At 37.3% G+C, this 22390-nt stretch overlaps 1 non-coding gene across 1 annotated transcript; it reads right to left on the bottom strand.

Annotated features, from left to right (window-relative positions):
- Positions 1-647: 647 nt before the first annotated feature.
- LOC145557030 (small nucleolar RNA R71) lies at positions 648-754 on the bottom strand. The gene has a single exon (XR_014092111.1). It is a non-coding gene; the product is annotated as a small nucleolar RNA R71 (small nucleolar RNA).
- Between the last annotated feature and the right edge of the window lie 21636 nt (positions 755-22390).

Here is a 22390-nt window from a genome sequence, read left to right as displayed (position 1 = left end):
GTAGTCTAGATTATTCCTTTTTTTTCTCAGAGAGCATTAGTTCTCTGAGGCAAATCTCACATTTGCTTCTAGTTTTTTTTTTGTTCATGCCCAGGTGTTCCAGATCAGGGTACATCCCATTCGATCCTAAGATCGAACGTTCCTTCCATAGACAGAAAAATCTCTACAAGCAAATCCTGGCGGATTCTGGTGATAATAACAATAATCATCGAAACCCTCCAACTGGTTCTAGCGATTCAGAGGTATCATCAGATCCAGAATCAGAGATGACGGCTCCAAAGAAGCTTAGTGATTACTCACAACCAAAGCTTACAGATTTTTCACATCTCACCCCTACTCCGGCTCTTGATGGGGTTCAATTCGAAATTAAACCTCAATTTATAACGATGATAGAGAGGAAGCAGTTCAGTGGAGCCAAGGGTGAAGACCCGAATCTTCACATTGCCGACTATTGTCAATATTGCAACACCATCAGGCAAGCCGGGGTCACTCAAGACCAAATCAAGGAGATTCTCTTTCCCTTCTCTTTAACTGGAAAAGCTAAATTGTGGTTTAATGGCTTAAATAGAATTGCACTTGGTATAACAGACTGGGAAACTCTTGTTTTGAATTTTTATAACAAGTATTATCCTGCAGAGAGAACAACCGTACTACGGAGTGCGATTCAGAACTTTGCCCAAGAAGCCGATGAATCTTTATATGAGGCTTGGGAGAGGTTCAAGGATTTACAAAGAGACTGCCCCTACCATAATTTAGCGCAATGCCAGTTAATCCAAGCCTTTTATAATGGCCTTGGAAATTCTTCTCGAATAATTTTATATTCTGCAGCTAGTGGGAGATTTATGAATCTTGATGTTGAAGATGCAGGTTAGGTTATTGAAGACATGGCGATACACAATTCCCAATATGGGAATCCTAGAGGATTTGCGAACAAGGGGAAGCATAGTGTTGACTCTGTATCCTTTTTGCAAGCTCAGCTAACCTCTATTTGCCAAAAAATAGATAATCTGAGCACTGCTAATGTAGCTAATGTTTCTGCGATTAATAATAATTCTAATGAGGCTTTCTGTGAAAATTGTGGTATTATAGGTCATTGGGAGCAAGATTGCAGGAGTTCCGTAGAGCAAGTTAATGCCTTTCAAGCTTATAGGCAGAATAACCCATACTCCAACACCTACAATCTTGGGTATCGGAATCATCCGTACCTTTCCTACCGGAGCACTAATGTTCAAAATCCACCACCACAAGAACCACAAGCGCCGCAGCAACAACAGCAGAAATATTATCATCCCAATGCTAGCCAGAAGAACCAACCACAACAAACCTCCTCATCTTCCGACCCTTCTCTGGTGGAAATTAGAGCAATGTTGGTTAATATGCAAAAGCACATGGAAAGTAGAGATGCGACAATTGATCAAATTCTAGCACATAATAAAATTGTAGATAATCAAATTGCGCAACTCTCCGCCACTCTACAAGCCCGCCAACAGGGAGCTCTGCCGGCACAGCCGACCAGGCCTACGGATCAAGCATTTGCAATTACTCTAAGGAGTGGTTCAAACTATGAAGGGCCCCCTATGCCCAGAGTTGATGAACCTGTTTTATTAAATAATGCTAATCTTGATTCCGTTAAACCAAACAATGTAGTTGATAGCCCTGCAGGGCTAAAGGACAATACTAACATATCTAATTCTACATTGCAGGGTACGACTCCAGAGAAGGTGGCTATTCCAGATAAGGGCAATAATGCCCCAAAGCCAATTATCAAACTTCCATTCCCCAATCGTCAATTGAAGACAAACTTGGATAAGCAGTTTGGTAAGTTCCTGGAGGTGGTAAAAGATTTGAAGGTAACAGTTCCCTTTACTGAATTAATCACACAAATTCCTTCGTATGCAAAATTTATGAAAGAAATATTGACGAGGAAAAGGTCTATTAGTGAGGTAGAGACAGTAGCTTTCACTGCAGAGTGTAGTGCCGTACTTCAAAATAAGTCTCCACCTAAATTAAAATATCCGGGTAGTTTTTCTATCCCTTGTCATATTGGCAATCTCTTGATTGATAATGCATTATGTGATTTGGGTGCTAGTGTTAGCGTCATGCCATTATCTGTGTGTTCTAAGTTGAATATGGGTAAATTAAAAGCTACCAATATAACTCTACAAATGGCCGACCGTTCTTTCAAATACCCCTTAGGTGTTTTAGAGGATGTCCTCGTTAGAGTAGGTAAATTTTATATACCTGTTGATTTTGTTGTTCTTGATATGGCTGAAGATATGCAAACCCCAATTATTTTGGGTAGACCATTCCTTAACACTGCAGGAGTAGTCATAGATGTAAGAAGTGGTAAGTTAACACTATCGGTAGGGGATGATAAAGTTATTTTTAATCTTAATAATACCCCTAAAAGCTCCATGACTGAGGAGAAATGTTTTAGTGTTAATGTGGTTGAGAATTATTCTAACAAGCCCCAAGCTCTTGAAAAAGATCCCTTGGAGGCGGTATCTTGTGTTGCATCCCTTTCAGATGAGATAGACAAATGGAAGAAGGAAGTCGATGCAATAGAAAGAGCACTTTACACTGTTGGTCTTGGTTTCGAGGATGAAAAGGTGGAACCGATCAAGCAAGTTGTGCATTTTGAGCCTACGGTAAGTGTTCCGCCAGATCGAGTTGCAAGTGTTGAATGCAATGACAATTTGAAGCAATCCTCGATCAAAGAAGGATCTTTGGTGCGTAGCATCGAAGAACCCCTTACCGAAGGCAAGGATGATCCACCCGATAAGGTGAATTGGCGTCCCACAGGGTATGTCAGGAAGCCGCGTCGCAGAGAAACACCGCTAGACCGGGTGAGAAACCACCCAATCAAGCGTTAGGCCAAGGGTCCTAGTTATTGTACTTGGTAAGAAGGTCGTGCGGGACCTAGATAAACCAGCGCTTTGCGGGAGGCAACCCGTATTTTTAATGCTTTTTAGACTAGTTTTTCTTTCCTTTTTCTTATGAGAGGAGAGATGAGGGAATTTAATGAGTTTTATGAGTGTTTGTACAGGTTTGAAGGAAAAGAGTTAGCCAAATTTTGGAGAAAATAAGAAAATAGTAATTAGACGATTTAGCCTCGGGCCCGATCGGGCGAAGCTCGCCCGACCGGGCGCGAGAGCAAGGCTTCAAAGTAAAGTATTTTTCGCCCGACCGGGCGCGAAACTCGTCGTATACAGACTTAATTGTCCGCCCGATCGGGCGACTCTCGCCCGACCGGGCGCGAAAAGAGCTAAAAATTTGACTGTTAGATCGCCCGATCGGGCGAATGGCGCTAGACCGGGCGCGAGAGTTGGAGAAAATCGGGGCAATAGATTGTCCGACCGGGCGAATGCCGCCCGACCGCGCGCGAGATTACAGCGTAACATTCAAGTTAGATCGCCCGACATGAACCAACAATATATATTGACAATACCATCCTGAGTAGTATCAAAATACCATCCTATAACTCGTTGGTATCATCATAATACTGCGGTTGGTATCATCATAAAATAACAAGTATTGTTGTTGGTATAAGTAGCTTTATAGTTGGTATCCTGACAAGGGAATAAACGCACCGTCAATTGTCTATCCCTAGATCAAATACAATTTATACAACCTAAACAAACCTAATACGAGTATAAGGCAAGCATAGGGGTCGAACCACAGAGAACGGATAAACACCACCAAATGTTATCGACAATTAAGCTAGTCCGGAATAGGAGATAAATAAACTAAAGTCTAAAGATGCTAAAACAAGAAATAAAACATTAAGGGAAATGGTTTGGGTATAGCATTCACTTGAACATAAACAAAGGCATAGAAATTGAATTAATTATGAACTAAACATGCTTGAATATCGATATAAGGTTCCAATCTAGCCGCCTTCCGGGGTCAGTTGGCTTCTCCTAACATAGCCTCTATGTTTCCACATTAGAACCATATACTAGGAGGTACTATTAAATAACAATCGATAGTAATGAACCTTAACTAAGTCAACTTCTGTTTCTTGTTAGCAAAGATTCACCTTTAATCAACCAACAATGTTCACTTGCAAGAAGATTAAAGAATATCAAGCAAATAAAGACTTTAATCACAAATAAATCAATTCTAAACCCTAGAACATGCTCAAGATCCAACTACACCATAACCATCCCCTTAATGGGGAAATTACTCACTAATCATGCTAATAACAAGATTAATTAACAAATAATCAAGAATAAACATGATTAACTAGCAATACCAACATCTAAAATAATAATCAAAATAAAGCAAACAAAAATAGAGGATAGAGAGTTAGAGATTCTCATTCATTGGATTTGAAAATCTACAAGCAAGATGAGCAATCTTCCTCATCAATATCCAAGCTCAACAATGGTGAAACCCTCCCTTTCTCTCTCTAAAATATCCTAATACTAACCTAAACCTAGAGAGAGAAGCTCTCCTAAAACTAATTTGAGAATAGAATAGATGGTCCTTCCCTTTTTTTTTTTTCTAATTACCCCAAAAATGGGTATATATACTAAGCTAGGAAAAATAGAAAAATAAAAGAAAAGAAAATAAAGTAAAAAGGAAAAATAAAATAAGAAAACTAATTATAAAAATAAAAGAAAGAAATAAGAAAAGGGAAAAGAAAAAAGAAAATAAAAATAAAAGAAAAAGAAAATAAAGTAAAATAAAATATACCAAAATCAATTCCCATCAAAACAACAGCCGTTCTTCGAATTAGCTTAGTAGCTTTGAACTCCATTGAAGAACCTCACCATCACCACCGTTCATCAACCATCATCATCAAATCGAGGCCATTCGATCTTCATTAAATATCATGTGCAAGGCTCGTGCTACGGTTCAAAATGAACCCAGAAGACCGCGCCCGCGGTGGTCTGAGCCGCGCCATCTCCCAGACATCTCCTTGGCATCTACCGAAACTTGGAGAAGGATGGAAGGACCCAGGGTCGCGCCCGCGGCAGCAGCAGCCGCGCCCGCGGTGGTCTGGGTAGCTTCTTGGTGTGGGAATTTGCGATTTGTTGCTTAATTGTTGCTGGTTGTTGACGGTGGTGCTAATCTGAGTTGCGGTGGTGAAAGGTTGGTAATTGGATTGGAGTTTGGTGGTTGATTGTGGGTTAGGTGCGTGGCTGTTCGCAGTGGCAGTTGGGGTGGAATTGGTGGGTGCTGGTGGTTATGTGTGTGTGGTTGGTGGGCTGATTGTGCTTGAGGGATCAGGGGAAATGGTGTGTGATATTGGTGGGTGATGGTGGTGATGTGCGTGTGAGTGGAAGGAGGCAGCAAGGGAGGTGTGTGGCTGGTCGCTGCAATTGGTGGTCAGGTGGTTGTTGGTGCGAATTGGAGCAGGGGAAATGGAGGTGAGTGGTGGATGATAGGAGGTGGCTGCGTGGTGGTTGTTACGGCTGCTGTGTGGCTGTATGGTGGAACTTGTTGGTGGAGCAGGTGGTTGTTACGGCTGCTGTGGTTGGTGGTGAAGTGAAGCTTGTTGGTGGAGCTGGCAGCATGCTCATGAAATGGGGCTTAGGCATTTGACTCAAATTGAAACCCAAACTCACTTGGCACGAAACCCGAACACCTACACACAAAACCGAGAAAGGATTGGGACAAAGAAAAAAAGAATAAAATAAAATGAAAATAAATAAAGGACGAAATAAAACAAAACCAAGACAAATAAAATGAAATAGAAAATAAGAGACATAAAACTAAACTAATAAAAAACAAAAACTATACAAGCAAATAAAGTAAAATAAAATACGAAAATAAACTAAAATTAATAAAATAAAGAAAATAAACTAAAATGCTCCAAAATTACCAAAATAAACTAGAAACTTTATTAAAGAGAAAACAAGAGAATAAAAGGAAAATAAGAGAAAATAAGATAAAATAAACACGAAAATGACTCTAAAACTACTCCCTAAGAGTGACATAAATGTCACTCATCAAATTCCCCCAAGCTAAACCTTTGCTCGTCCTCGAGCAAAGCTAAGGCAAAAGAGAACAAGATGGAATTATTGAAAGTAAAAGAAACAAAATAGAAACAAAGAGAAAGAATGTAAACTAACTCACTGCCGTAGGAATCACGGATGCATTTAGCGTATGCATCAAGCCCTTTAAACCCCCATGTCGCCAAAGAGGACGAGTAAGCTCTCGTGAGGGTTTCCTAAGAGGTTTAACCCACAATTCTTGGCAATACATAACATTGAAGGCAAAGGTGAAATCAAGAAAACTCGAGTTTTGACATTTAAATCCAAACACAAACAACGGGCTAAGTGCACAAGAATACAATCCTTTCTAGACATTAAAGGTGGCCAAGCAAAAGAATGGCTAAGGTTGGTACACACATAAAGCATGCAAAGGGTAGAGAACTTAGAGGGACTTATATTCCTCCTTCTCCAACCAAACTCCCGCGTCCTCACTAGTTTTGCATCCACTTTTAAGGTGATATCTCGAGATTCCTCGAAGGAACCGGAAGAAATAATCAATGAAAAACATTTAGGCTACCCGACATCTTGGCATTGATAGCTCGCTTAATAGGCTTGGCTTGATTACCCTCCACCGGTAGTAACTAAACCTCACTAAGGTCAAAAGGTCTTAAAAGGGTTGAAACGTTTAGGCTAGGGTAAAGGGCGTGGAAATAAATTTGGCAATTGGTGGTAAACTTAGAAGTGAAGCAAGGTTGATCATTCCTCAATTCAAACTCAATAAACTACCAAATTTCAAATAAAAAATTCTAGCAACTTCTCCCCCAAGCTTATTCTTTTTCAACCAAACAACAAATATTTTTGTATTTTCTCAATTTTTTTTTCATTTCTTTTTATTCTTTGCTCTCGCCTCTTTTAACTTTGAGCGGCTTTTTCTTTCATTTCCTTTATTTTCTTCTCATTTGCTCAAACCATTCAACATAACAAAGATAATTACAAGTACCAAAATTTGAGTTTTTCGCTTCTTTTTCATTCTTTTTCTCACTTTCATTAACCAAAAATACAAATCAAGTTCCAAGAATGCTTCACAAAAACTATTAAAGGTGAAAATAAAGCAGAGGTCCATTGGTTTGTAATGTGGTTATGCCAAAGAAGGGAAAATGGCTCAAATTGGGTTACTAAATGAGCAAATGCAAAATAAAAATAAAATAATAGAAAATAATAAAATAAAACAAAAATCCTAATTGCCTTCGTCTTCCCCTAGGTTGGTTCGGTCTCGATCTCGGGTAGAATCAAGCCAAATTCTCAATATAAGCTAGCAATGCCAAGGATCCAAACGCCACACATTCAAGAAATGTAGAAGGCTAGAACAATATAGACACATCCTCACAAAAATGACGGTAGTGGAGTAGCAAAAATCACCTTTAAAGCTTCAACTAGCTAGAGAGCGCAACCATCTTACCACAAACCAAGTGAGCTAAGGTCTCATAGCCCTTAAGTTCTACTACCTTGGCAACGCTATATGTGTGAACCAACCTCGACATTCAAGTGCATGAAAACCTCTAACAACTAGCAAAGAGGGTATTCTAGGTGCTAAAGCCCAATTATGTTCAAGTTTAAAACAAAACATTTTGAAACTTTGCCTTGAATGCCATGGAAAGACACTATACACACAAATATTCACAAAACCAACAATACTCAAGAATGCATATACAATTGTGCAAGATGAAAGCATGATCAATCAAAGCTACAAATACCAAAAGTCAACTCAATAAGGCGCTCATGGCCATCCAAACATAGAAAACCAATCTCAATAATAGACTTTGGCAAGTATGAGAGAAATGAATCAAGCAATCATGAGACTATGGATTAAGAAACCACCAAGAGATATAGATAACCCCCCAAGCCAGCGAATAGCTACTCCCCCAAGCTAGAATGGAACATTGTCCTCAATGCTCTAAATAAAGGCACAAAGGGTGGGTGGGAGGGGAAGAAAGAAAACACATTCACACAACAATTCATAATTCTTCAATCCAAATGCATATAAGAAAGCAAACCCAAGATGAGGGAAGAAGGAAAGAGTAAACCAAATGTGAGGTGGGTGTTGAAACCCACAATTGAGCACATTGTCCACAATTTAATCTAATTCCTCGTCTTTGTTGCTTTTCCAAATGCAAGCAATCATTGGTGTGCTTCTTCTCAAGGAGCTCAATCCAAAATCCTTGCACATGAGTATATGCATCGAGTACCTATACACATAGACAAGAGAGTAAACAAAAATGAGAAGCATAAAAGAAAGAAAAAGAAAGCAATAAAACACGGGTTACTTCCCGAGAAAGGCTTGCTTAACGTCCAAGCATGACCAATCTAGTAAATAACCCGACAAAGAACGCAAAAGCTTGTCATATGCACCGGCAAACATATCAAGGAATAGAGCATACACGATGCTCATATGACAAGCAAACATAAAGTACAAGGAGACTTTATGCTTGAGAGAAGGGAGAAAAGAAAAAGTAAAAGAATCAAAAGAAAAATCAAGAAAATAAGAAGAAAAAGTAGAAGAATAAAAAGAAAAATAGGGAGGCAAACTCTCCTCACAAAAATATTTTTGGTTGGCATTATAACTCTTTTCCTCATCAACAATGAAAGAGTTGGGGGCTTCGTAAGCATGAATAGGAAGAGGATCCCTAAGAGGTTCTTTGAGAAAAGAAGGGAGGAACATAGGATAGTAGGAGATATGGTTAAACCTTTGAGAAAAAGGTGTATGAGAAAGGGAAAAAGGGGTTGTTAATCCCTCATCACAAGATCTCACATCACTAATGAGGGAATGAAAATCAATCATGGAATCCTCAAATGAAGAACCCTCATGTTCTACATCTCCCTCAAGCTCAAAAACTCCAAATGATTCAACCTCAACCTCCTCTTCACCATCTTGAACAATATCTCCCTTAAATTTCTCAAGGTCTACCATCTCAAAATCAAGAGTGAATGGGGGAAAATTTCTCTCAAACTCATCTCTTTCTAATGAAGCCTTATCAATGAACTCACTCATAAGGTTATGGGCTACTGTTTGAAACTCAAGAAATATTTGGGCCATAATCTCAAATGAGTCCAAATCATCATGGATAGACGAGTCAAAAGCTTGCTCATTGGAATCATCTAGGGGACTATGAGGAACACCTTTAGAATTCATGCAAAAATCGGATGCAATATGAGAAAGAACATGCACTTCATCATCATTAGAATGTACCTCATTACATTGAGCTATAGAGGGAGGGGAGTTGAAATCATGCATTACATGGTCACTATGGGGAGAATCAAGCACATCATGGGAATTCATATTAGACAAATCATGACAATTAGCATCAACATTAAAAGCATGAGAATCTCGAACATAACTCTCATGATTGGCCCTCTCCCAATCATAATTATCCCTAGCTAACCATGAATAGAAATCCCAAGCTTCATCCGAAGACATGTCTTGAAATTTACCATTTAACATATTATCAACTACTCCTCTAAAATGCTCATTTAATCCCAAATTAAGGATTTCACAATAATCCCCCTTGGTAAAACCTTTCACACCATCTAGGAAATCCTCAAGTCTATTGAAATACACCCAAAACGGTTCATTATCAAATTGAGGAATAGAAATATAAGCCATTTTTTTTCAAATAAAGCAACACAAATAAAAACCAACAAATCCAAAGAAAATTATAAACAATGGACTAGTCTCAATAAGATAACACAACGGTAATGGAAGCCATTCCCCGGCTACGGCGCCAATTTGATAGAGGAAATAAACGCGCCGTCAATTGTCTATCCCTAGATCAAATACAATTTATACAACCTAAACAAACCTAATACGAGTATAAGGCAAGCATAGGGGTCGAACCACAGAGAACGGATAAACACCACCAAATGTTATCGACAATTAAGCTAGTCCGGAATAGGAGATAAATAAACTAAAGTCTAAAGATGCTAAAACAAGAAATAAAACATTAAGGGAAATGGTTTGGGTATAGCATTCACTTGAACATAAACAAAGGCATAGAAATTGAATTAGTTATGAACTAAACATGCTTGAATATCAATATAAGGTTCCAATCTAGCCGCCTTCCGGGGTCAATTGGCTTCTCCTAACATAGCCTCTATGTTTCCACATTAGAACCATATACTAGGAGGTACTATTAAATAACAATCGATAGTAATGAACCTTAACTAAGTCAACTTCTGTTTCTTGTTAGCAAAGATTCACCTTTAATCAACCAACAATGTTCACTTGCAAGAAGATTAAAGAATATCAAGCAAATAAAGACTTTAATCACAAATAAATCAATTCTAAACCCTAGATAATGCTCAAGATCCAACTACACCACAACCATCCCCTTAATGGGGAAATTACTCACTAATCATGCTAATAACAAGATTAATTAACAAATAATCAAGAATAAACATGATTAACAAGCAATACCAACAACTAAAATAATAATCAAAATAAAGCAAATAAAAATAGAGGAGAGAGAGTTAGAGATTCTCAAAGATTGAATGTGAAAATCTACAAGCAAGATGAGCAATCTTCCTCTTCAATATCCAAGCTCAACAATGGTGAAACCCTCCCTTTCTCTCTCTAAACTATCCTAATACTAACCTAAACCTAGAGAGAGAATCTCTCCTAAAACTAATTTGAGAATAGAATAGATGGTCCTTCCCTTTTTTTCTAATTACCCCAAAATGGGTATATATACTAAGCTAGGGAAAATAGAAAAATAAAAGAAAAGAAAATAAAGTAAAAAGGAAAAATAAAGGAAAAATTGCCCGGAATAATCCCACCAGCCACAACCACCCTCCCCGCCGCCGTTCCCGCCGGCCCAGTTGCCGGATTCCGTTGTCCCACAGCACCGACAACCGCCCAAGAAGCTCTCCCGCAGCGCCGATCACCTAGAAGCTCTCTCTCAACGACGACGCCCTCCCTCCCCCTCCCCCTCCCACTCCCACGAACTAACCTCCCTCCCCACCGCTACAAAACCCATTCCCCAACCCTCGAAATCCTTTCTCTGTCCCGATCCCAGCCCCCTTCCTTTCCCCAATCCCTTTTTCGGCTACCTCCCCTTCCCCACGCACGCTCCGATTTCGACCATTATCCCCTTCCAACTTGGCGATTTTGGCCCTCCTCCTCTTCACACACCTTGATTTCATTAATGGTTGTGGTGGGTAAAAGGGTAAGGGAGGGTTAGAAAGCAGCTCCGAGTAGGAGAACGGCGCAGGGGCTGCTCTGGGCCTCGTGTGGCTGGTGGTAGGGGTGGCGAGGTGGCTGAGGTCGCGGTGGGGCTAGGGTCTGGGGTTATTTTTATTTTTTTTTTAAGTAAAAAAATTAAAATTAATTAATTAATGTTAATAATTAATAATCATTTCTTTAAAAAAATTAAAATAAAAAATTATTTTTTGACCAATCACGTCATGACACGTGTGTGAATTAAACTTAATTAAAAAAAATTACCTACTCAACCGGTTACAGGTCACTAGGGACCAGTAGGAGCGAAGTGGATGTAAAGGTCGGATTATTTAAAAATAATCCAAAGGTGGATTTATTTTTGGCGGACGGGCCAAAGGTGGGATTATTCCGGATAATTTTCCCAAAAATAAAATAAGAAAACTAATTATAAAAATAAAAGAAAGAAACAAGAAAAGGGAAAATAAAAAAGAAAAGAAAAATAAAAGAAAAAGAAAATAAAGTAAAATAAAATATACCAAAATCAATTCCCATCAAAACAACAACCATTCTTCGAATTAGCTTAGCAGCTTCGAACTCCAATTAAGAACCTCACCATCACCACCGTTCATCAACCATCATCATCAAATCGATGCCATTCGATCTTCATTAAATATCATGTGCAAGGCTCGTGCTACGGTTCAAAATGAACCCAGAAGACCGCGCCCGCGGAAGACTAGGCCGCGCCCGCGGTGGTCAGAGCCGCGCCATCTCCCAGACATCTCCTCGGCATCTACCGAAACTTGGAGAAGGATGGAAGGACCCAAGGCCGCGCCCGCGGCAGCAGCAGCTGCGCCCGCGGTGGTCTGGGTAGCTTCTTGCTGCGGGAATTTGCGATTTGTTGCTTAATTGTTGTTGGTTGTTGACGGTGGTGCTAATCTGAGTTGCGGTGGTGAAAGGTTGGTAATTAGATTAGAGTTTTGTGGTTGATTGTGGGTTAGGTACGTGGCTGTTTGCAGTGGCAGTTAGGGTGGAATTGGTGGGTACTGGTGGTGATGTGCGTGTGATTGGTGGGCTGATTGTGCGTGAGGGAGCAGGGGAAATGGTGTGTGATATTGGTGGGTGATGGTGGTGATGTGCGTGTGAGTGGAAGGAGGCAGCAAGGGAGTTGCGTGGCTGGTCGCTGCAATTGGTGGTCAGGTGGTTGTTGGTGCGAATTGGAGCAGGGGAAATGGAGGTGAGTGGTGGATGACAGGAGGTGGCTGTGTGGTGGTTGTTACGGCTGTTGTGTGGCTGTGTGGTGGAACTTGTTGGTGGAGCTGGTGGTTGTTACGGCTGCTGTGGTTTGGTGGTGAAGTGAAGCTTGTTGGTGGAGCTGGCAGCATGCTCATGAAATGGGGCTTGGGCATTTGACTCAAATTGAAAACCCGAACTCACTTGGCACGAAACCAGAACACCTACACACAAAACCGAGAAAGGATTGGGACAAAGAAAAAAAGAATAAAATAAAATGAAAATAAATAAAGGACGAAATAAAACAAAACCAAGACAAATAAAATAAAATAAATAAAATAGAATAAATAAAATGAAATAGAAAATAAGAGACATAAAACTAAACTAATAAAAATAAAACAAAAACTATACAAGCAAATAAAGTAAAATAAAATACAAAAATAAACTAAAATTAATAAAATAAAGAAAATAAACTAAAATGCTCCAAAATTACCAAAATAAACTAGAAACTTTATTAAAGAGAAAACAAGAGAATAAAAGGAAAATAAGAGAAAATAAGATAAAATAAACACGAAAATGACTCTAAAACTACTCCCTAAGAGTGACATAAATGTCACTCATCATATCCTAAATACCATCCTATAACTCGTTGGTATCATCATAATACTGCGGTTGGTATCATAAAATAACAAGTATTGTTGTTGGTATAAGTAGCTTTATAGTTGGTATCCTAATTAAAATTTTGTTGGTATCTAGCAGCGTTCGATTGGTATCAGAGCCATACGGTTTAAAGCTAAATTAAGTTATTAATAATTAAGTAAAACTGGAGAATACTAGGCCATCCACTGAGTGTAAGAAACCTGATTTTAAGCATTATTATCATATTCCCGAAAATACTAGTAATTTTGGCCCAACCCTTAATTATATAGTAGATCAAATTGGCGAATTAAGATCAAAAGTTGATAACATACATGCTCGTTGTATTAATATCGAAAATAAGATATCAATAACCACAACAGATATTAATAAAAAAGTAAGCGATCTAAACGTACAGGTTAAACAAGTTCAACTTGCTTTAACAAACGAAGTTAGGCATCAATTTGGAAAAGAAGCATCACCTAATAAAGATAAAATCGTTCCATATAAATATAAATATCCTTTTCAAAACCTAGATAAAAATAAAAAGTTTACTGTAACACTCCCTAAAAGACCTACTAGTAACCAAGAAAAGAATAAAGAAACTAAACATGAGCCCTCATCTTCAGGAGAAAACAATAAATGAATTACAAGTTCTATTCGACAAAGAAGAAGACCCTAATAAGTTTAACGAAATCATGAATTTAATTTCTAAAAAAGAGATTGCTTCTGATAATGAAATAGAGGGAAATAATTATGTTACTTTAGAGGAAGATTTATATCAACAAATGGGATTAATGAAGTTAAATGGTCTAGACTTTCTACCCATAGAAGTTGTTCAACAAAAGATCAAAAACAGATTAGGTAAAAGAGTAATGAATAATAATGATGTTGGAGAAGAAATTATTAATGAAAATATTAATGTAAACAATGCTATCCAAAGACCTAGGTATCAAGGAGAAGGAAGTTGCACACGACCAAGATACATACCAGGGAAGACTACCCGGTTTAATGTCAAGGTTATGCCTACTCATATACCTAAACAAGAAGAAGTGACTCTGGAACCCATAAGTCAAACTGGTTATAAACTTAAGTTAGACGGAGTAAGAGATAGACAAAATGTTTTAGATTAGTGGAAAAAGAGCATGAGTAGTGTACTCAACCTAAACACTGACTGGACTTCTGAAAATTTCTTAAATTATATCGAGCATAGTTTTTATGGCTGTGTAGAAGATTGGTACGATGGTATAGATGAAGAAGTCAAAACTACATTAAGAGCTAGTGAATCTCCTACTAGAATGTTTAGGCAGTTATGCCAACACATTGAGTTAGAACTCATTGGTCCAAGAGCTGATCCTGATGAAAAACGAATGGAATATCAAAGAAAGTTAAGTAATTTGTCCATCTGTAATATGAAATATGTTGAAAGTTACATTATAGAGTTTGAAACATATTATTATAAAATTGGTGAAAATCAAACAAACCTTGGAATGTTCTATGATAAATTACCAAGTCTCCTTAATGAAGAAATCAGTGAAAAATATCAAGAATGGAGAGAAAATTTTTTAGCTAGGGATGCCCTAGGTAACAGGATTGCTTTCCTTAGAAAGTGGATTGAAAAGAAGTGTAGAGAGGTTGCAGGAATTCAACAAATGAAGAGACAGTTTCTCACATGTTGGGATTTCCCAAATAATATGGATGTGAAAGAAAAAACTATAATAAAAGAAAGAGCTATAAGAAAAATAAATTTGACCGATCAAGAGGAGAAACCTATAAGAAGAAGTATTATAAACATAAATATAGAAAGCCAAGTAGGTTTTTCATAAAGGCAACATATTGTCCTGAGAAAAAGAAAACGTGCAAGTGTTGGTCTTGTGGAGAATTAGGACATTATGCTAATGAATGTAAGAAAGCTAATCATAAACTAATGGAAGCCTTAGGAAGTTGGGATTACATAGAAATACCAAAAGACGAGGCTTTAGAATTGGCTTTAAGTAATAATGAAGGAATAGTAGAAATCATAGAAGAAGAAAATGAATAAAATAAAGAACCTGAAGTTAGTGATGAGTTTGAAGATGAAAATTATGAAGAAATAAATAACATGATGGAAGGAGAAGAATTAGAAAATTCAGAGTCAGATGACAATGAGGAAGATAAAAGCAAAATGAAAATATGTCAACTAAAAAGAGCTGAGTATTCGTTTGAAGATAATGACCTAGATCAAGTAAACAAAGAAAGCTGGAATTTTCCCCAGATTACTAAAGATAAAATATTTAAAACTTCTTTCTTTAAAACTAGAACTAAATATGTATGTGAGGAAATGGAAGGAAGCATAGTAATCGAAGATTGTGAACAAAAGGCAGCCGAAATTAATATCATAAACTGGAAAAGTATTAAAAAACATAAAGAAAAAGGAAATTATAGCTATATTTGTATTGGTGCAGTACAAGTATACATAACTCCTTTGCAAGATTTTGGCAAGGATGTTAAATGCTTGAGTTTTATTTGTGATATTAGACATAAAGAATTTTATGATCAAATAATTAGTGGTATCACATGTAACTTAAGTCAAGGAACGGTAAGCTATATATGTGAACCTAGATATTATGTGAGCTTAGAGGATTCCTTTGCGTCAAAGTTTTTAGCTATTAAGTTATTAATAGAAGGAGTGAAAATGCATAAAGGAACACGACCCATACAACTAAGATGGAAGGTGGTTTATAAGTTGGTAAACACTATAGACTCATCTTTTAAGAAACAAATAGTCGATGCTCAGAAATATGAGCAAGGAGGAGGTTCTAAGAAGAAAATTACACCTATAAAGGTAAATCCTAATGAAATTGAAATTGAAAAAACTTGGGAGGAATTCTTTATGAACCCTGCAGTTAGTAATAGATCAAGTAAGATGTTAATTGATGAATCAGGATTACTTCATATTGGAATGAATACAAAACCTAAAATACAGAGAAATCTGAGTCTTAGAACACCAAGTCTAAGTAGACAAAATTCAACAATAATAAGAATGAAAAAACAAGGTGAAGAAAAGCCAGAAGAGGATGAAGAAGAAATATTAGTTTTACTAAAGAAACTAAATGAAAAATATGAAAGTAAAAAAGCTTTAAAACAACCAGCAAGACATAGCATTGATATGGGATCATGTTCTAATTTCGAGTTAAATGAAGATCCAAATAATCCTATTGATAAAAGAAAGGTAATTGGGTATAAGACCAAAACTGTGAGTGAAACAGTATATGAGGATGAAGTTAATATGCAAATGGAAGCTTATAATGAAATATCCAGTTTTAATCCTAATAGTATTTATATACCAATTGATATATGCATTGAAGATTTTAATAAATATAAATTATGTGCATACATTGATAGTGGATGTTCTACATGTTTTGGTAAAAGATCATTATTTCCATAATTCTTATGGAAAAAGGCCAAAAATCCTATGCAAGTTAGAATTGCTAATAATAGTGTCATGATGCATACAGAGATAGTTGAAGATTTAAAAATAGAAATTGGAGGAGTCCAATGTGTTATTCCTATTTTATGGGCAACTGATCAGCCTAGTCATGATATGATAATAAAAAATAATTTTCAAAGGTTATACTCTCCATGCACTCAAACTATTGATCAAATAATCTTTACTATTAATGGTCATTTTGTTCCCATACAGAAAATAACAAAGGCATATACTCATCAGACAATGGAATTTACGCGCAGCCGGCGTGGTGATAGGGTTACTCCTACACAACGAGAGGTTGCACTTAGAATTTCTGAGTGTGATTCATCATTAATATATTAGATAAATAAGCAACAAGAAAAACTATGCAAAAAATTATATTCAACAAATCCTTTAGAACATTGGGAAAAGGATAAAGCATTTGCTAAGATAACTCTAACAAATCCCAATAAGATTATTAGAGTGAGACAAATGGTTTATACCTACCAAGATATTCAGGAGTTTGATGAACAAATAAAAGAATTGCTTAATAAAAAGCTAATTAGGAATAGCAAAAGTCCTCATAATAGTCCAGCATTCATGGTAAGAAATCATGTAGAAGAAAAAAGAGGTAAAGCTAGAATGGTTATTAATTATAAACAACTAAATGATAATACTGTTTTTGATGGCTATTATATTCCTAATAAAACTGTGTTATTTAATAGAATACAAGGAGCCACATGGTTTTCTAAAATGGATTGTAAAAGTGGCTACTGGAAAATTAAAATGGAAGAAGAAAGCATTCCATTAACTGCATTTAGTGCCCCTTAAGGGCATTATGAATGGCTAGTAATGCCTTTTGGATTAAAAAATGCTCCATAAATATTTCAGAGAAGAATGGATAACATTTTTTAGAGAACTTAATCATTGTTATTTGGTCTATATAGATGATATTCTAATATTTTCAAAAGATTTAGAACAACATAAAAACGATCTTAAACTAGTAACTCAAAAATGTGCAGAGCATGATATAATCCTTGGAAAAGATAAATGTGTTTATGCTAAACAAGAAATTGAGTTTCTAGGATTAGAAATTAAAGCAGGACAAATAATACTACAAAAACATATTCTAGAAAAGATTGAAAAATTTCCCGATAAAATTGAAGATAGAAAACAGCTAGAAAGGTTTCTAGGATGTTTAACCTATGCTTCTGATTTTATAGAAAATCTTGCTTTATTAAGAAAGCCATTACAACAAAAACTCAAGAAAGAAATAACTTGGAACTGGAAGGAAAGTGATTCCAAAATTGTTCAATATTTAAAAGCTATGTGTAAAGATCTTCCTGTACTAACACTACCTACTAGTGAAGATGATTTAATCCTTGAAACAGATGCTAGTAATGAGCACTGGAGTGCTGTGTTAAAAATAAAAGAAGGAGAAAGACTTTGCAGATATAGCAGTGGAAGTTTTAACAAAGCTGAGTTAAACTATCCTACATTGCAAAAGGAAATCCTTGCAGTTATTAGAGGGATCGAGAAGTTTTTAATCTTCTTAGCCCCTAAACAGTTCTTAATAAGAACAGATTGCAAAGGCATACTCGGTTTTGTTAAAAAGAATTTGTCTAATATGCAAGCGCAAGGGAGACTCCTACGTTGGCAATTATGGCTTAACCAATTCTCTTTTACTGTTGAACATATACAGGGAACAAAGAATTCTTTGGCAGACAGCTTGACCAGAGAATTAGCTAATGTCGTCCAAGAAGCTCAAGACTACACAAAAACCTCCTGCATACCAACTTCAAAAGATGGATGTAGAGAGGAAAACTCTCATTGATGAGACCGAAAAGGCAATGGAGCGGGTTTCACCCTCCAGTTGGGCCTTAATGCAAGGCTTGATCATATCAGCAAAACAACGTTCGCGAGATGGTTTAATTAAGGGTTGCCATCGGGCAGTCCAAAGGTTATTGATGTTCGAAATAACAATTATGCTATTTCAGCTCATTCCTGATGTACGAAATACAATATTAAATAAAATAAGAGATAACGATTTTAGGACATGGTACAAGTTGGTGGTTACAAGGTCCAGTAAATTCTTTGATCTTCGAGATCTATGGGGAGAAAGAGTAGAGTTTCCCAAAAACTCTAAAGTTGCATCATTGCGAATCTACCCATTTCCTCTTAATAAAAATGCTCCATTCATTAGTATACACTACAAGGCTTGGGATTATGGAATGGTACATGGTTTTTATGAATTCCCTACTCCTAATGACTCTTTCTTTCCGAGACTTACAAAGTTCTAGCAGTACGCATTCAACAAAGTTCGAAAATATTGTGATGACAAAAAAGACGAATTTCAGTTAAGAGTAAAGGTGCAATGTGCTAATATCGAAGTTAAAGAAGGAAAAGTTAGTCCCCCGCATTACTTAATAATATTAGGGGAAGTGAGGTATTGCAAAGATCCCATACTAATTCGTCAGAAGACTGTTAAAAATCCAACTGAGGCAAGAGCATTGGGATTTTTCTACATTTCACAATATCTTAACGATTTTATAAAAAGGAAAGAAATTCCCCTTGTCATGTTCCATGTTGGTAACACAACAATTGTGGCGCCTAACGAGATGAAAGAATATTTAGTAGATGGCATAAACAACACCGAGTCAATCTACAAATATTTAGAAGATATCGAAAGAGGAAAGTTTCTGTCATTTGAAGGCTATGAGTATCTGTTTGAAGCATTCATGAGTTAGGATGAAGAGTATGCAACCAAATGTGTCGCATACCTTTGCAGAGAGAATCCTATTAACGAAGACATTAAAAATAGTGAAGGAGGCCTATAAGAAATGATGATGGATGAAATTATGAATGCATGAGCCCACACCAGCAATAATTCAAGGCATCTTTACTGTAGCCACGTTTTATTAATTGTTTCTGTCTTAAAGTATCTTTGTAAAAAGCAATGGTGTAGAAATTGCTTGCTGAGTTAGGATAAGGATCCTATGTAAGTTTGCTTCCCTATATAAAGGGACTTAGGCCAAGAAGTGAAGGCAGAGTTGGAAGAGTTAGCTAGAGAATTACTCTGAAAGATTTAGAGAGTCCTCTAGAGAAAAATACTCACCTTAAGAGACAGATTGGTTCTCCATCTATCTTAAAGTAGAGAAAACTCTAGTTCAGCTTATGTCTGTTTAAGCTTTCAGTTTGTGTGTGTGTGTTGTAATATATGAGTGTTGTAATCTTTTCAATTTAAATAAAACTTCGTTCAAGAAGGGAACGTTATCCCCTTGAACCTTATATATCAAATGAGTTATCTTTCCGTTTAAAAAAGTTTCATCATAAACACAGTAAGGATTGTTTAATTAGAGATTACAGTCTAAGGTAGGAAACGAAATAGATCTGTGCTGAGCCTGATCTAAGGAAGACAGGGTTGAGGTTAGCTACCTTGGTAAAGCCGGAAGCTCAGAACGCCGGAGGTTCCATTGTCAACTAAGTTCAGGTATTGGTCAAAACTCTCTAGTTAAAGAATTATTATTGCGAAGCATGGTGGAATATCAAACTGTTAAAATAACTTATTTTGATGAATAAGTAGTAGAGTTGTGATAACTAGTACCGTTAAAAGTCATTAATCGAGAAACAAGTAAACATTAGTTGATATTAGTATATAAATAGATTCGTTGGTATTGAAAAAGTGTTAGATAGTATCAAAAGTAATACCATCTAAGAGTTCGTAGGTATCAAAGAAGAATACCATCTAAGCTTAACTTGTTTGTTGTTGGTATACCATCCACGTTAAAATCAGTACCAAACCACTAAAAACAAACGTGTCAGTTATAGTACATTTAGTCCCCACTTGATAGAGACCAAAGTGGTATCAAGTAGGTAGAGGTTTAGAAATCCTCCTCTATATCTTCCCCTAAAAAGTTGAATGACTGTTATTTCAATACAGACCTGAAAAGATTCCATCAAATTTATGCTTTATCTATTATACTTATGGAATATCGAGAATCCATTGAATTTTATAGATTATATTGGAGTACTATTCATTAAAAGTTAAGTACAATTATTGTAGCAAACGCTTGGTCGTAATTTCTTCTTTTTAATATTTGGTTTTTGGCCTGTTTTGCTACTTTATATTATTTCTCGTATCATTCATTGTGAAAAAGTCTCAATCTCTTGGGTCAGCAATCACACTTTCTCTTCCCCCGCCTGCCAAGTTGCGTCACCTAACAAGAAGCTAATATTAAAATCAAAAACATACTTCGCTTAATTAAAGATTGATCCAAATTTGTGATACTCAAAGTAAAATGTGTACAATACTCAAGGTAATAGAATTGATCTAATAAAAATGTACAAGTTAAAAGTCGCGGCTGTCCACTTAATCTCCATGATAAACGAAACTCTAGAAGTAGCGGTTTATCCTAAAACCTCTACTTAAGGTAGCGGCTTTGTCCTTTACCCACTATCTTGTAAGTAGCGGTTTTGGGATAAACCTTACTCATTTTCACAACAAAAAAATTACACTTTTATCTCTGTGATAAATAAAACTGTTTATCATATACATAAACTTGTATTTCCTCGTAAAGATCAATAGATAAATGGAAAAATTGCCCTAATTAATCCCAACTTTAATTTGCTCCGTCTGCCAATATTAATCTCAACTTTCGTTTATTCACTATCAATCCCAACTTTATACCCTATTAATTTCTATTGCACCTAAACGGTCACCTAACTTGATGTATCAGGTCACCTAGACACGTGTCCACACGTGATAGGTCCAAACAAAATTAAAAAAAAAAAACCCAACCAGCAGCACGTGGCAGCCTGCCACCTCCGACAGCGGCGCCCCTGTCCTTTTCGGCAGGCAGCAGCTGCGTCGGCAGGGAGAAATCCCCACAACCCATCTCTGGCAAGCGCACCCAGCTACCACCCTCACCGAAACTTCATGGCCTCCTTCACCTTTGAATCACTACCAGCCCCCGGCAACTAAACGCCACCAACCCCCGACAAACCCAATCACCACCAGCCCCCATCAAATCCAATCACCACGTACCAGCCCCCGTCAAATCCAAGCGCCAACCACCGACCATTCCCCCTTCCCCGACCCCGTTGTCAGTGCTACCCCGACCACCTTCCTTTTCCCCTTCGATCACCACGCGAAACGGGCATAATTCCCCAAATCTCAAGCAAGGAGGCCACGAAATTAGCCACAAATGGCCGAAATTGGCCGATTTAGTGTTAATATCAACCATTCAGCCCGAAATTCGGCCGATTTTGGCCGTTTTTGGCCATTTTTGGTGGTCATTTTTAGGGAGAAGCAGTTATTTTAGGTGGGGGAACGGTTAGTTTAGGGTTAAGTTTCTGGGTAGTCGTGGGATAGGGAGGGGGTGTGTTCGGTGTCGAGGTTGGCCAGGGGTTGCGCTGCGCTTCTTGTGGTGTTGGTAAGGTGGCTGGGTTGCGCTGCTAGTGGTTAAGGCTGAGAGAAGCTAAGGGGAGGTGGCGATGATGGAAGAGGGAGGGCTATTGGGGATTTTTTTTTAATTTTTTGTCAAATTTTAACCTCTTTAACCGGTTCCAACTTCCAAGTAATTTGGGTGCAATAGAAATTAATAGGGTGCAAAGTTGGGAGTGATAGTTAATAATCGAAAGTAGGGATCAATATTGGTGAACGAGGCAAAGTTGGGATTAATGGTAATAATTTTTCCTAGATAAATATACTAGTACAACATTTTTTTTCAATCTAAACATACTCTGCATGTGTTGGGAGTAATACAAATCAAACAAATTGATGTTTTGATGAACTATGTTTGGCGTGGATTTTTTACCTTTCTCGCCCTACAGGGCAGTGTCACCCGAGGAGGTAGGGCGGTGAGGAGTAAGGTCATTGTCAAACTAATATACTCCATGTAATTCCTACCATACCCCACCGGG

Source organism: Chenopodium album, chromosome 8 (genome assembly GCF_948465745.1).
Source record: "Chenopodium album chromosome 8, dcCheAlbu1.1, whole genome shotgun sequence".
NCBI classification, from domain to species: domain Eukaryota; kingdom Viridiplantae; phylum Streptophyta; class Magnoliopsida; order Caryophyllales; family Amaranthaceae; genus Chenopodium; species Chenopodium album.
Note: the sequence above shows the minus strand (reverse complement) of the source record. Positions and strands in the feature narration are given on the sequence as shown.